At 42.4% G+C, this 17,453-nt stretch overlaps 1 protein-coding gene across 1 annotated transcript in view; it reads left to right on the forward strand.

The window, feature by feature from the left end:
- The first annotated feature begins 225 nt into the window (after positions 1 to 225).
- LOC126190851 (probable cytochrome P450 6a14) overlaps positions 226 to 17,453 on the forward strand; it is a 113,018-nt gene continuing 95,790 nt past the window's right edge. Inside the window, exon 1 of the mRNA XM_049931439.1 lies at positions 226 to 374. The gene's annotated coding sequence lies outside the window, so the exon portion shown is untranslated. The remainder of the gene's footprint in view (positions 375 to 17,453) is intronic.

The following is a 17,453-nucleotide window of genomic DNA, read 5'->3' on the forward strand; positions in this document are numbered from 1 at the left end:
GACTTACGTACACTTATCACTCAAGTGGGACTCGAGAAACTAACGGCGAAGTACGATCCACGCGAAGAAAAGAAGAAACAGGAGTCCTGAAATAAGAACTGTTACGCCAGGCAGATTAAATGCTTACCCACGGTCGAGGCAGAACGCAAGGTTTTCGCAAGATACTGCTTTTCTCCACGAGGCGGCGCTTACATCGCAGACTGGTTATTTGGAGTCGGCCTTTGAAGCGCGCGGCTAGACGGACGGGTTACTGCCGGCAGCGGCAGTTGCTGGAGGATTCGCCTGCTGATCGCAGAACTTACCTGGCGGCTGGCAGTGACACTTGTGCAGACGCGCTAGCGCTACCTCACTTCGTGTGCAGACGTGAAAACAAGGTAAGCAGTTAACATCTGTGGCATTTTATTGCAATACAGCTGTCATCATTTCATTAATTTATACATTTTTTATTTTACGTGGCCATTTAAAAAGCTTAAGAGTCAACTGCTGTCACGCTGTCTCTGTGTATTCTGTGTTTAAGGAAGTTTGTTTTTGTAGAAAACGTTTGCATGTGGCTCATTTTCATTACGTCGATGACGTTTGAAGTGCATACTCCATGTGTTGCTGAAAATCAATGACGAATATTTAATTGGAAAGTCTCGTTCTGCTATCTTTCATTGTCATCGTGCATCTAAATGTTTATAACACCGTTGTAATATCTGAAAATTCTGATTGCGTCTAAGATGAACCTTTTGAGTGGAAGGTATAGGGTAACTCAGTCAAGATATCATGACTGTTTACGAATGGAGTACCGAATCTAATGTTTAAGAATTTTTAGAAGCTATGTCTTTTCACTCTTCTAGGAAATAGTTGAAAATATATGTAAATGAAGCCTTCAGGACTAGCACAATATTATTCTGATTCTTTGTGCCTTCAAGTCGTGCGCTACGGTCGCAGGTTCGAATCCTGCCTCGGGCATGGATGTGTGTGATGTCCTTAGGTTAGTTAGGTTTAAGTAGTTCTAGGTTCTGGGGGACTGATGACCTCAGCAGTTAAGTCCCATAGTGCTCAGAGCCATTTGAACCATTTTTTCAAGTCGTGGATATTTGCAAATGTGTCGGAAACACAAGTTATGGAAGAAAATGGCATTCGTTCTGAGCTGAAAGATACTACAGCGAGTCTTTTCGCAGAGCAATGTAAGGTTCACAAAATTCGGAAACTGCATGTGATAAACACGATGATTTCCTCCTCTCTAGTATATTGTCATATGCCACCTCCTTTTTTACCACAGACGCTCAGCTCAGAGCATATAAACTGCCTTTGACAATAGAAGAATTTCGCTGTATTCAAAAATTTCCCAGTAACCTTGAACTACGGTCTGTAACAAAAATGGCCTGTGTCATAAATAAATGAAAAAAAAGGACATTCATATTACCCAATATGTAGGACTAGTGCACCACATATGGAAAGTCAAGAACTTCTATTTACAATCATTCAGGACTTTAGGGGAATGATAATATCATACATGACAATAATCTCATATGAAACTTCCTGGCGGAATAAAGCCCGACCCCGAACACAGTTTTAATCCGCTAGGAAGTTTCATATCACCGCACACTCCGCTGCAGAGCGAAAATTTCATTCTGAAAATAATCTTATTGTTTAGAAGTGGCGCTAGAAACGTAACTGTTAGTGGCTTGTTCAAATCATCTTTTGACGTAAGTATGTCGTTTAAGTACTAGTATAACAGTCGAGGCACTGACCCACCACATCTATTCCTACAAGAGTGAAAAACCATTGTTTGAAAGACCGATAGCGCCAACATTAATATGCAGTCGATCCACGTCTTGTTGGAACTATTATCATTCTATAAATGGGAACGGGACATGTTCCAATAATTCTGGCAACATTTCACTAACAAAGGAGGTAAGTTTTTCTGCACAGCGTATGTGGCGGAATATTAGAGCCATTCGGATATGTAGGAGGGAAGTAGCCCATGTGACAGTCATCTCACTTGAAATAAAGTATATATTTTTGCTTTTATAAATAATAAAAATTTGAAAGCGAACTTTTTGCCATGAAGTATACAAACTGCTCAACCAAAGTTTTGTTTCATTTCAGACGTATGTTGGCCAGATTCAAGGTATGCTGTGAATGAAAGTATCACCCTTATAGACGAAAACGTAACCGTGAAATAAAGCAAGAAACCAGTTTGATGGAAAGTGTACGCCTGTAAAATCTAAATCTGCTACCGGGTGACATTCAGTACCTCGTTGCTCCATGACATGTTCTGTGATGTATTTGGGTCGTGGTCCTTGGCATGATATCCACAAGGTGGTAAAGAGTTTTGTGTTCAAGCCCCTCCCACTCTTCGATGGCGGCCCTTCTAAGGCCGTCCAGTGTTTGAGAAGGTTCCCATACCGACGCATTGCGAGTTACGTCTTGTTCCAAGCATGCTCAATCGGGTTCACGTTAGCAGATATCGCAGGTCATTTCATTCGATTGAGTCCTGCTTCCTCAAGGAAGGTATTGATGTGGCGGGCACAGTTTTCTCGTGCATCTTTAATACCGAACGCATCACAGAAAGTTGACTGTTGGGCTGGAAAGTGGGATGGAGGAACCTAACACATTTTCCTGCTGAGCTCTTGGGAGTGCTTGCCTGAGACCTGCATTGCTGTCTGGACGCATCAGCACTCAACTAGTCATGTAAAATAAATCCTAGGTTCATTAGGGAAGAGAATTTGACACCATTAATCCAGATTACTTTCTGTGTGTTCCCTTCTCCACTTTTCTCGTACTCCACGTTGTCGATGAGAGGGTTTGTACTGTAGTTAGTAACTGATACGTAGAAGCCAAACTGATCTTGCGGTTACGGTTGTGGACTGTCTGGATCGGCGAAACTTCCCAGTTGCCTTCATTTAGACAGCGCGAAGTTGCGTTCTCCTCGGGGTAGCTCACACGCTCGATAATTTGTGGGTAGCGTTTGTCAGCTGCTACGGCAGTGGTTGTCAAACTGCGGCCTGATCAAGTATCCTTGTGGCCCGCGGTTCTCCCCCGCAACTAACAGCCGAATCCAAAAACGGCAACTAAGAGTAAAAGCTTCTTAAGAATATAGTTTTCCTGCTTGGTAATAAACAAAAATACTTACAGAGATAATAACACTATTTTCACAGTCATTTCTGAAACAGAGTTTAGAAGTTACACATCATCAAAATCTAGTTGTTTCAAAAACGGCGCGGTCAATACACGACTCCTGTGACTGCATCCCACAAAACCCAATAGTTATCAAAACAACACACAACAGTATAAAATTCTTATTCCCTGTATTGCAGGATTTTAAAATAATAAACATGGCTGATCATTGTCAGCAACTGTACAATAATTTCATTCGATGAAGGTGTCAAGTATAGACAACAGTTGCAAATATTAAGTATTTATTCTTTACCGATATCGAATACACTTTACGATTTTTACCAGAAGCTACAGCTTTCTTAGGAGAATAACTTGCAAATCAGCAAAGAGTAAATCCCTACCATTTGGAACTGTTGGCTGTACCTGGCTCATTCGTCGAATCGAAAATATCTTCTTTTTTCTGAAACGTTTCTGTTTATGCCGGTTGTTCTCTTATCAAAAATATTCTGGAGGAATTATAGTAGGCGAGCCAAAAGTTGGACGATTACATGAGAGGCCTAGCTTTGTGCTGGGGCAGATAGATCTGCCGTTGCGGAGTGAGGGGACATGCTAGAGGGTGGCAGCAGTCGACACGAAGTGTTCAGAATGGTACCGAATTTTAACGATCACTTTGGGATCAGCATCCAGTTTATCGCGCCCTTTGTATACCTAAGCAAAAATGTTTGACAATCACTTGCTATAGTACTCAGCTACAAGGCAGGTCTTCAATGTCTAGTATGTCACGATAGCGACTGAATGTTCGAATGGCAGTCGTCAATCATTGGGACAATGGGTTACATTAAGGGGTGACTATGTAGAGCACTAAAACCATCACTAACTTTCACTGTTAAAGCGTGAGTTTTTCGAGGAGATAATAAAAATTGTGATTCCCCTCATTAGCTTAACGAAGTTGTCTCTCACAAACCTGTTATCTCCCTGCGCAGAGAAGATAATTCTGACTGTTACTGTGAGCAACGATAGGCAAACTTTCTACAAAGGAAAGCAAAATCGAAAGCTACTGAGTAAATGACTGCTATGGAAAGAGACAGCAAAATGCGAGCAACTTTTATTTTGTAACCGAAAGTGTGTATTATATTTACAACAAACTTTTAATATGTGGAGATTTGGCTTAAGGAAATAAAGAGCTTCCAGTCATAAGTAATCGATCCAGTGCGTGCTGTTAATATCCGAATGTTCAGAGCGGTGAATCCAAGAGAATTACATCGCACTCTTGGTGTTATACTTTGGATTGTTTTTGAGACAATTGTGCCAACAACAGGAAACATAATTTATTATTCGTGACAATAATGGCTTTCCTCACAGTTTTTTCTAATAAGCCAGTTTCTGGGATTGAAAAATATGGACACAATGTAAGGAGCCACTACCCATTCTATAACTAAACAGGGCGGACGAAGACAGAACGATATTTTTAACTGGTCACAAACACTGCAGATATACCTTTCGATGGCATTGGGTCCAAACTACAAAGGAGATGGCTGTATTGCTGCACATAGTGCAATGATCTACACCTGTATTTACTTATATCCTCTGCAAACCACTATGAATTACATGGGAAAGAGTACTTGCCATTGTATCATTTGTTAGGACTTCTTCACGTACCATTAGAGTATGGAACGCACGAAAAACGATTGTCTAAACTCCTCTGTGAGCGTTGTAATTAATGTGATCTTGTTCAAATGGTTCAAATGGCTCTGAGCACTATGGGACTTAACATCTGTGGTCATCAGTCCCCTAGAACTTAGAACTACTGAAACCTAACTAACCTAAGGACATCACACACATCCATGCCCGAGGCAGGATTCGAACCTGCGACCGTAGCAGTCTCGCGGTTCCGGACTGAGCGCCTAGAACCGCTAGTCCACCGCGGCCGGCAAAGTGATCTTGTCATAGCTGCACTTGCGTGAGTGATACGCAGGAGGATGAGGAATATTCGTCACTTGAAGCCGTTTCTTGATGTTTTGTAAACAGCCTTTCGGGGGATAATTGGCGTCTATCTTCAAATGTATGCCATGTCCAGTTAATCACTATGTCCGTGACTCTACTTATGGGCCAAAACAATCTGTGACGATTCGTGCGTCTCTTCTTTGTAGACGTTCAGTGTTCACTGTGAGTCCTATGTGGCATGGGTCCCACAAAATTTAGCAATGAGTGTTTTGTAAATGATATCCTCCATCGCATTTGCCCATTATCATTTCCAAGAACCGAAGTGTGGCGCCTGATTGACCTAATACTGAACCGATGCGATAATTCCATTTCATATACCTACAAACTGTTACATCCAGGTATTCGTATGAGTGGACTGATTTCTGTTGTGACTCATTGGTACTATAGTTATCGGTTCTAGATTTGTTTCGTTTTATGAAGTGCACAGTTTTACATTTCAGAATACTTAAAATAAGTTTCCAGTCTCTGAAGGAATTCGAAATCTTATCGATACCTGAATAGTTGCACAATTATTTTCAGACAAACTTCAGCGTAGATAAATGCGTCGCCTGCAAAAAAAGTCTAAAGTTACTATTGTGTGCAAGCCGTTAACATACCCGATGAAAAACAAGGGTCCCAAGACGCTACCCTGGTGCATGCCTAAAGTTACTTCCATATCAGGCAATAGTTATCCATACAAGATAACATCTACATCAACACCAGCAAGAACTCTCAAATCCAGTCACAAATTTCGCTTGAGACTCCATATGGTCTTAATTCTTACTTAATAAATTATGAGTCACATTCTTTTCGGAAGTCAAGAAGTACTCTGTGTTTCTGACTACCTTGATCCATTGCTTTCACGATTTCATTTAGAAAAGCGCGTGTTGAGTTTCGCATATGGATGACAAAGATATTGGAAGTAATTTCATGCATCTTCTCTGCCACCCTTATTGCCAACTGATACGACCTTTGCTTTCTTCCAACTTCTGAGCACAGATTTTGTTTTAGACGGAGCTACTGCACATTATGGTTAAAAGAGGGATTAGTTCAGTTGCAAAATATCTTGTAGATTCTGACAAGAATTCTATCGGCCCCTGGATGTTAGTTCAGTATTAGCGATTTCGCCTGTATCGCAACGCAAGGGGCACTAGTATCTGTATCATGCATCTCCGTTTTGGTGTGAGAATTGTGTTGGGATAATACTCGTGGATTTTCCTTGTACAGAAACATTGGAAAAAGCAGTTTAGAATTCCTGATTTTGCTTTACTGCTCTCTGTTTCATTTCCTGTGTCATCCATGAGTGCCTGAAGCTAACTTTTACAGCTTGTTCATACGACCAGAACTGATTTTTTGTGAGAGACATTTGGATAAAAATCTGCTATGGCCGTTGTTGAAGGCTTTACGCATTACTCTTTTGATAGCAAACGTATTTAACTTAGCATTTATTTATCAATTGCCTTATGATTTATATACACCTGTACTGCAATAGTTGCAGTTTCCTTGAAAGTTCCATTACTGAGTCTTTATGCCATTGAGGGTTCCTACCACGAATTGCTCCGCTAGTTGCGTATGTATCCAATGCTTGATGGACTATTCTTCTAGACCTCTGCCACAATTCTTCGACACCCTTCTGACCACAGTTAACTGTTTCATGTTCCTCCTTGAGGTGTGACACTACCCTCCCTTTACCCAGTATACTGAACATGTAAATCTTTCTACTGTTTTATCTGTCCTTCGTACTTGCTGCTCGTTGTTACAACCACTCATGGTCATTAACATCCTTTTGAACGTAACGTCAGGTCTATTTGTGGTAATTAAAACTAACACATTTCCATCGCGAGTGGACTTAAAAAGTATCTGTTCTAGGCAGTTTTCAGAGAAGGCATTTTTATTTCGGAGTTCGCTTTTACACGTCCACCACAAACAAAACAGAATACCCCAACCGATTTTTGGATAATTAAAGGCTCCTCCAGCTATGAAGGTATGATTAGGGAACATGTAAGTGCAAGGGAGCCGAGATATTATCTAACCATTTTAGTTATATTTGGGAGTTAGGGAAGGGTGGAGGGGAAGGGTGAGGTGCTTAGTGGTCGATGGACAGATTTATTTATAAGTTTATGCGCACGCTTGACAATGTTTTTCCCATACAATCTCTGTAGTTTCAGTTTCTGTTTCAGTGGATCTGGATTACTTGTCTACTACTAAAAACACTAAGCCTCCATTTTCAGTTAGCCTATCTCTTCAACGTGTGCTTGGATTTACATCAAAATATCTCACTGCTATGGATTTCGGGCTTTATCCAGGTTTCTGTACCTACTGTTATTTTAGTTCCGTTTCCTTTTGAGAGTGCTTCAAGAACTGGCGCTTTATTGCGAATGATTCGGCAGTTGATCACCGATACCTTAAGTCTTGTCTGTGTATGTCTATGTGATGGATGAGCGGCATTTCCTTAGACCATACGGTAATGTTTTAAGGCTAGCTGGTATCATCTGGAGCGAGTGGAGAGTCGCTAAAAAACATGCCCACAATGTTGATTTATTTGTACAGGGCAATTATAGTTACAAGCAGACGCCCACATCCGCGTAATATTGTACGCAGGGAAGCGATAGCTGCTATCCCGCTCTCAGTTGTTACCCGTAAAGGCAGAAAAGCCGTAAAGATATGGTAAGGTTGTACCTCTAGGCCACGAGCAGACTCTGAACCGGCTGCCACAAGGACAGCATGTTGGACAACGTCCCAGTTTCATTTTCGATACTCGACGATCTGCAAAACCTGAAACAAGGGTTACGTAATGCTGCTACACGAGCAGTTACTCAGAATATTTCAAAAAATGGCTCTGAGCACTATGGGACTTAACATCTGAGGTCATCAGTCCCATAGAGCTTAGAACTAGTTAAATCGGACTAACCTAAGAACATCACACACATCCATGCCCTAGGCAAGATTCGAACCTACGACCGGAGAAGTCGCGCGGCTCCGGACTGAAGCGCCTAGAATCGCTCGGCCACCACGGCCGGCTGCAGAATATTTATATACCTAAAATTATCAGACAATTATATACTAAAGAACGACTTGTCATAAAATAAAAGTAATAGTTACACCGTACTGGTTTCTTTCATTCCATTTGAATCGTTAGTATCTGAGAACTTCTCTAAGCCATGAATTGGCAAAATACTGTATTCCGGTTGTTACAAAAAGGTACGGCCAAACTTTCGGGAAACATGCCTCACACACAAATAAAGAAAAGATGTTATGTGGACATGTGTCCGAAAAACGCTTAATTTCCACGTTAGAGCTAATTTTAGTTTCGTCAGTATGTACTGTACTTCCTCGATTCACCGCCAGTTGGCCCAATTCAAGGAAGGATTTCATATGAGATACTCTACCTGTGCTGCTAGAACATGTGCCTTTACAAGTACGACACAACATGTGGTTCATGCACGATGGAGCTCCTGCACATTTCAGTCGAAGTGTTCGTACGCTTCTCAACAACAGGTTCGGTGGCCGATGGATTGGTAGAGGCGGACCAATTCCATGGCCTCCACGCTCTCCTGACCTCAACCCTCTTGACTTTCATTTATGGGGGCATTTGAAAGCTCTTGTCTACGCAACCCCGGTACCAAATGTAGAGACTCTTCGTGCTCGTATTGTCGACGGCTGTGATACAATACGCCATTCTCCAGGGCTGCATCAGCGCATCAGGGATTCCATGCGACGGAGGGTGGATGCATGTATCCTCGCTAACGGAGGACATTTTGAACATTTCCTGTAACAAAGTGTTTGAAGTCACGCTGGTACGTTCTGTTGCTGTGTGTTTCCATTCCATGATTAATGTGATTTGAAGAGAAGTAATAAAATGAGCTCTAACATGGAAAGTAAGCGTTTCCGGACACATGTCCACATAAGATATTTTCTTTCTTTGTGTGTGAGGAATGTTTCCTGAAAGTTTGGCCGTACCTTTTTGAAACACCCTGTATATTAAACCTATAGTATCAAACAACATCTTAATATTGTAATGAGCACTTATGATGAGACTGATCGACGGAGCGGCTCCCCCCGTTGGATGTGTGTGTAGTCCTTAGCGTAAGTTAGTTTAACGTAGATTAAGCTCGCCCTATTTGCCCAAGAAATTCACAGTGCCGTAGACACTGGCGAGCAGATTGATGCCGTATTCCTGGACTTCAGGAAGGCATTTGATACGGTTCCGCACTTACGTTTAGTGAAAAAAATACGAGCTTACGGAATATCGGACCAGGTTTGTGATTGGATTCAGGATTTCCTAGAAGAAAGAACACAACATGTCATTCTTAACGGTTCAAAATCTGCAGATGTAGAGGTAATTTCGGGAGTACCGCAAGGAAGCGTGATAGGACCTTTATTGTTTACAATATACATAAATGACTTAGTTGACAACATCGGTAGCTCCGTGAGGCTATTTGCAGATGACACGGTTGTCTACAAGAAAGTAGCAACATCAGAAGACTCGTACGTACTCCAGGAAGACCTGCAGAGGATTAATGCATGGTGCGACAGCTGGCAGCTTTCCCTAAACGTAAATAAATGTAATATAATGCGCATACATAGGGGCAGAAATCCATTCCAGTACGATTATGCCATAGGTGGTAAATCATTGGAAGCGGTAACGACCGTAAAATACTTAGGAGTTACTATCCGGAGCGATCTGAAGTGGAATGATCACATAAAACAAGTAGTGGGAAAAGCAGGCGCCAGGTTGAGATTCATAGGAAGAATTCTAAGAAAATGTGACTCATCGACGAAAGAAGTAGCTTACAAAACGCTTGTTCGTCCGATTCTTGAGTATTGCTCATCAGTATGGGACCCTTACCAGGTTGGATTAATAGAAGAGATAGACATGATCCAGCGAAAAGCAGCGCGATTCGTCATGGGGACATTTAGTCAGCGCGAGAGCGTTACGGAGATGCTGAACAACCTCCAGTGGCGGACACTTCAAGAAAGGCGTTACGCAATACGGAGAGGTTTATTATCGAAATTACGAGAGAGCACATTCCGGGAAGAGATGGGCAACATATTACTACCGCCCACATATATCTCGCGTAATGATCACAACGAAAAGATCCGAGAAATTAGAGCAAATACGGAGACTTACAAGCAGTCGTTCTTCCCACGCACAATTCGTGAATGGAACAGGGAAGGGGGATCAGATAGTGGTACAATAAGTACCCTCCGCCACACACCGTAAGGTGGCTCGCGGAGTATAGATGTAGATGTAGATTAAGTAGTGTGTAAGCCTAGGGATCGATGACCTCGGCAGTTTGGTCACGTAGGAACTTACCACAAATTTCCAAATTTACTGATAGACGGTTTGGTAAACGAGGTAATGAATGTGTACGTCTTAATATCGTTGTTGATATATTGTAAATGTTCACGTTCATTATCTCGTTTACTAAACCGTCAATCAGTCTGATCTTAAGAGCTCATTACCATGTTAAGATGATGATGTTTGATACTATAGCTTTAAAATAATGGACACGAAATTTTTTACGAATCTTTGCTTTCGCATTTCGCGACCACATCAATGACTGTACCGTCTTTCAGAGTATGCACGCAATAAAACAACATCGAGATATGCATGAATATTTTTTGGTCAACACCAAGTGTCTCCGTGATTCCATGTTAAAAAAATACAAAGAAACTGAATGGCGGCATTATGTCGCAGGAGATGCCCGTGACGTTGTTCTATTATTTTACTTTTTATTAAGCTTTTATTACTGTTTCAGCTATCTTTAGAACTAAAACTAGAGTACCACGCACAATATACACTAAAATGAACATACTTTCTCACCAAAAGTTTCATACAGGGGTTGGACGAAAATATGGAAACACGCGAGAAATAGATGTTTGGACGTAAATCCAGATGCTAGCAAAGCCTGCAGGTTGGGCTTTTGTATTTGACCACGAGCTGCACCTGTGCAATGCCCTCAGTATATCGCAAGTGTCAGTCGTTCTGTGTAGTTCTGTGTAGTTGTGAACTCGAACGTGGACAAATTGTTGGACCTCGTTTAGTGGGTGTTTCAGTAACCAGGGAAGCCAATGTGTTTGATGTTTCAAGAGCACGGTATCGAAGATTTCTACCGCATGCAGGGAAAGCGGGAAAACATCATCCGCTGAGTCACAGCGCGGACGAAAGTGTGTTTTGAGTGGTCGTGACAGACGGTCATTGACGAGGATTCTGCCGAAAAATAAGAGGAAGACAGCCGCAAAGGTCACTTTAGAATTGAACTTGTCAGCACCAACACGAAGGGGCTCCTTAATCAGGAAAGCAAATGCCCGTAAAAGCAGAACCTAGTGCCGAAGCACCAGCAACGGAAGAATGCCATTTTGAGTCTTGTTTCGCACTGTTTCCAACTTCTGGTTGAGTTCACGTCCCAAGAGTGAAACTTGGCGAGGACTGAATGATGATTTTGGCAGCCGTATCGTGGTATTCCATGGCCTCTATCGTTACACTGCAAGGCTGTAAGGTGGCGCTACTGCCTAGAACTATGTGCACACTTTAGGCGCTCGGGTCCGTTCCATGGAACAATGTTTGTTCCCAATGGCGATGCTGTATTCCAAGAGGACAGATCCGTTGGTCACACAGCTCGCGTCATCCCCGACTGGTTTTATCAGCACATGGATGAATTGCCGCGTCTTCCCTGGATACGACAGCCGCCAGATAAGAATATAATTGAATCTTTATGGAATACATTCGAGAGAAATATATGTGATCGCTATCCACTTCCATCACCGTTACAATAAGAATATTACTTTTCAAACACCTTGACTATATAAAAACTGATGCCTGATTCACATTTCCTGGGTATAATTCTGGCGGTTTCCATGCATGCGTGTGATTTTTTTTTTTCAATTTTCAGTTTTGGCGGTATTATGGTATTTTTTATATTTTTAGCACTTATATCCTCATGTCAACCCGGTTCAGGCAACGGATTATACGCCTATTGGCATGCATGCAGAACCGGCACTCTGTTAGGATTTATTGAACTGTACAGAAAAATTGGCCTTCAGCTTCAGAAAAATATGCAGTGATACAAACTGAAATAATGTTTTTATTCAAAGATAATGATTACACTGAAGTCGCCGACATACATAGCAACAATACAGAGGGCGGGACTTCATTCTTAATAGAGTGTGGTGATCACCACGGCATGCTCTGCAACGTGTTCCCTTGCTGGCCACAAGGCTGGTAACGCTTTCTACTGATAGGGCCTTCCAATCCTCCACCATTGCGGTAAACAACTGCTCGATGGTCGTTGGTGCACATTGCACATTGCATTTGGAACATACATTGTGTTCGAACATTATGAATTACCACGAAGAGAACGGTCTATTGACACAGTCAACATGGGTTTAGAAAACATCGTTCCTGTGAAACACAACTAGTTCTTTATTCACATGAAGTGTTGAGTGCTATTGACAAAGGATTTCAGATTGATTCCGTATTTATGGATTTCCGGAAGGCTTTTGGCACTGTACCACACAAGCGGCTCGTAGTGAAATTGCGTGCTTATGGAATATCGTCTCAGTTATGTGACTGGATTTGTGATTTCCTGTCAGAGAGGACACAGTTCGTAGTAATTGACGGAAAGTCATCGAATAAAACAGAAGTGATTTCTGGCGTTCCCCAAGGTAGTGTGTTTAGGCCCTTTGCTGTTCCTTATCTATATAAACGATTTGGGAGACAATTTCGGCAGCCGTCTTCGGTTGTTTGCAGATGACGCTGTCGTTTGTCGACTAATAAAGCCATCAGAAGATCAAACCAAACTGCAAAACGATTTAGAAAAGATATCTGAATGGTGTAAAAAGTGGCAGTTGACCCTAAATAGCGAAAAGTGTGAGGTCATCCATATGAGTGCTAAAAGGAACTCGTTAAACTTGCGTTACACGATAAATCAGTGTAATCTAGAAGCCGTAAATTCAACTAAATACCTAGGTATTACAATTACGAACAACTTAAATTGGAAGGAACACATAAAAAATGTTGTGAGGAAGGCTATCCAAAGACTGCGTTTTATTGGCAGGACACTTAGAAAATGTAACAGATCTACTAAGGAGACTGCCTACACTACGCTTGTCCGTCCTCTTTTATAACACTGCTGCGCGGTGTGGGATCCTTACCAGATACGACTGACGGAGTACATCAAAAAGTTCAAAGAAGGGCAGCACGTTTTGTATTATCGCGAAATATGGGAGAGAGTGTCACAGAAATGGTGCAGGATTTGGACTGGACATCATTAAAAGAAAGGCGTTTTTCGTTGCGACGGAATATTCTCACGAAATTCCAATCATCAACTTTCTCCTCCGAATGCGAAAATATTTTGTTGACACCGACCTACATAGGGAGGAACGATCACCATCATAAAATAAGGGAAATCAGAGCTCGTACGGAAAGATATAGGTGTTCATTCTTTCCGCGCGCTTTACGAGATTGGAATAGTAGGGAACTGGCTCGATGGCACTTAATCATCCCACCCATGATCGATGGGATTCAAGTCGGATCAACGGGCACGCCAACCCATTCGCCGAATACCCTCTCGTTGCAAGAACTCCTCCACCTCCGCAGTTGGATGCTTTCACGCATTGTTGTCCGTAAAAATCAAATGAGGGCCGAATGCACCCGTAAAGAGACGCACATGAGGAAGGAGTTCATCGTCACAACATTGACCGCTCAGTGTATCGTGTTCCTAGATTTGGAGGTCAGCAAGCCCATGCAGCATCTTGATAGTTTATCATCCGGACCACCAAAACGATCACGTTCGACTATGTTCCTAGGTGCGGTACTTGACCCCGCTTCTCTCCATATGAGTGTACGTCCAGAATTGTTGAACATGATTGTTTTGTTGGTGCAGATGTTATGGTATCGATACGCGAAGATTTTCATGCCTTACCGGACAATGGGACAAACTCGCGAATTTACATAAACAGCTTAAGTTTATGTAGGTGACAGTGGCAATCAACTTTAACAAGCAGTACACCTCAGAAGGTGCCTGAAGATGGTACATTATAGTGCCGAAATCAATGGCAAAAAATAAAGATCTTTAAATGTAGCTAAGGTATTCATTCATACGCGAATGCCATTAAACGATAAGTCGAGGGTAGAATATGCAAATCAGTATCATAGCTAAGGTGTCCCCTAGTAGTCCGTTTGTCCTGACATGTCTCTTTTCTCTATAACTAAAACATAACTGTTAATGCCTCGTGTTCCACTCCGAGTGCAGCTTATTGCAGTGCGTGCAGACTGCCTGAAGCTCACTGGACGGCCTTGGAACGACGGCGTGTCTTCCCGGTTCCCAGACCTTGAAACACACTTAAACTGTATTCATCGGAAGAATTGTGCTTTCTAGACATATAGTAGGATTTAAGAAGTGAGCAAAGTCTGTAAGAAGACATACGTAAGAAGCCCAACGCGACTGCTCTCGATTATGGATGCATTGCGTATAATGCACAGTACTGTAAGACATAAACCTGAGCAACATTAAGTTCAGCTAGTACGAGTTTGAGTCAAATGAAAACCTTAAATTTGTAATAACAAATCGAAATTTCGCGCCGTTATCCTGTAAGATGGTAATCGTGCTACAAACAGGGTGCAGAATGGCTTGTAGGTGGCAGCATAGTGCAGATGCACACATACCGTCGCAGTATCAGTATAAAGATTGCTGCTCCACTTGCAACTTGCACCATGGAAGAACAGCGTTCTGTTATTCGGTTTTTGCGCAGTGAAGGTGGGAAACCTATTGAAATTCATCGACGAATGAAGGTTCAGTACGGTGACGCATGTTTGTCACAGCAGCAAGTCTACGAATGGAATAGGAAGTTCGCAAATGGTGTGACTTCAGTGGAAGAAGTTCCTCGTCCAGGTCAGGCACAACGAGTTGTGACTCCACAGAACATTGCAGCAGTTGAAGTCATAGTGAAGGAAAACCGCCGAGTGACACTGAATGACATTGCAGCATGTTTATAGATTAGTCATGGGTGTGACTTCAGTGGAAGAAGTTCCTCGTCCAGGTCAGGCACAACGAGTTGTGACTCCACAGAACATTGCAGCAGTTGAAGTCACAGTGAAGGAAAACCGCCGAGTGACACTGAATGACATTGCAGCATGTTTATAGATTAGTCATGGGTCAGCACACCACACTGTGCATGATGTGCTCCAGTTTCAAAAAGTGTCTGCAAGACGGGTGCCACGGCAGCTGACTCCTGAAATGAGAGAACGACGTGTTGATGCATGTGAAGAACTTCTTCGGCGCTTTGAACGAGAAGGTGATGGCTTCCTTGCAAGAATCGTTACTGGGGCCGAAACCTGGGTTCACTTCCACCAACCGAAACGAAGAGAGCGAGAAGGAATGGCGTCATTCCTCATCACCAAAACCAAAGAATTTTCGAACAGAACCATGAGCAGGGAAGGTTATGCTGACTATCTAGAGAGACTACTGTCACCAGTGCATCATACACAGAGCTCCTAAAAAATCATCTGCGGCCTGCAATCAAATCAAAACGACGTGGATTTCTGTCAACAGGTGTCCTTTTGCAACATGACAATGCAAGGCCCCACACTGCCCGTACAACAGTTGCAACAATCACAGACCTGCATTTTGAGTGTCTTCCTCATCCACCATACTCACCAGACCTTGCCCCAAGTGATTTCCATATGTTTGGACCACTCAAAGACGCAATGGGAGGAAAGAAGTTCCGTTCGATGAAGAGGTACGCCACGCGGTGCATGAGTGCTTGCGCGGACTACCAAAAGAATTCTTTTCTAAAGGAATTTATGCACTTTGTAAGCGCTGGAGGGCTTGCATTGAGCGTGGGGTAGATTATGTTGAAAAGTGATACAGCTTTGTGCCACTTCTGCACAATAAATAATATTCAAAAAAAAATTAAGGTTTTCATTTGACTCACCCTCGTACATGGGAGTTCGTGACCATCTCCCGGGTGTAGATCCTCTCACCTGACTGATTCTTATTTGCACGATCACGGAACGTTTACTACGATCATCTACAAAGATTTAATGATGTGTTGATACCAAAATAACTCATCGAACCTTTCGCCGTGACCGAGGCAGAACGAGCTCCTCAAAATTTTGGTCCGAAAAAGGTGGCATTCAGGAGGGTCATGGTTCAAGAGCCCGTCCGGCCATCCACATTTTCCCTGATTTCTCTAAATCGCTTCGAAAGACCATTGTCAGTTTCCTTCCCCACTCGTTAGCAATCGGAGTTTGTGCTCTGTCGCTAATAATATCTTCGTTGACTGGACATTAAACCCTGATCTCCATTATCCTTCCAAATATCGTCTCTAGTCATGGTAATGACACTATCGACAATACGTATTACACCTGTTCTTAACACAAATATCTGTTCTTATGACGGGCGCTGGGTAAGCAGAGCAGAGTCTTGTCCAGTGTGAGCTCTGAATGTCTACATCTACATAGATACTGTGCAAATCACATTCAAGTGCCTGGCAGAGGGTTCATCGATCCACCTTCACAGTTCTATATTATTCCAATCTCGTATAGCGCGCGGAAAGAATGAACACCTATATCTTTCCGTACGAGCTCTGACTTCCCTTATTTTATGATGGTGATCGTTCCTCCCTATGTAGGTCGGTGTCAACAAAATATTTTCGCATTCGGAGGAGAAAGTTGATGATTGGAATTTCGTGAGAATATTCCGTCGCAACGAAAAACGCCTTTCTTTTAATGATGTCCAGTCCAAATCCTGCACCATTTCTGTGACACTCTCTCCCATATTTCGCGATAATACAAAACGTGCTGCCCTTCTTTGAACTTTTTGATGTACTCCGTCAGTCGTATCTGGTAAGGATCCCACACCGCGCAGCAGTGTTATAAAAGAGGACGGACAAGCGTAGTGTAGGCAGTCTCCTTAGTAGATCTGTTACATTTTCTAAGTGTCCTGCCAATAAAACGCAGTCTTTGGATAGCCTTCCCCACAACATTTTTTATGTGTTCCTTCCAATTTAAGTTGTTCGTAATTGTAATACCTAGGTATTTAGTTGAATTTACGGCTTCTAGATTACACTGATTTATCGTGTAACGCAAGTTTAACGAGTTCCTTTTAGCACTCATATGGATGACCTCACACTTTTCGCTATTTAGGGTCAACTGCCACTTTTCACACCATTCAGATATCTTTTCTAAATCGTTTTGCAGTTTGTTTTGATCTTCTGATGACTTTATTAGTCGATAAACGACAGCGTCATCTACAAACAACCGAAGACGGCTGCTCAGATTGTCTCCCAAATCGTTTATAAGGAACAGCAAAGGGCCTATAACACTACCTTGGGTAACGCCAAAAATCACTTCTGTT

Source organism: Schistocerca cancellata, chromosome 6, assembly GCF_023864275.1.
Source record: "Schistocerca cancellata isolate TAMUIC-IGC-003103 chromosome 6, iqSchCanc2.1, whole genome shotgun sequence".
NCBI lineage: Eukaryota > Metazoa > Arthropoda > Insecta > Orthoptera > Acrididae > Schistocerca > Schistocerca cancellata.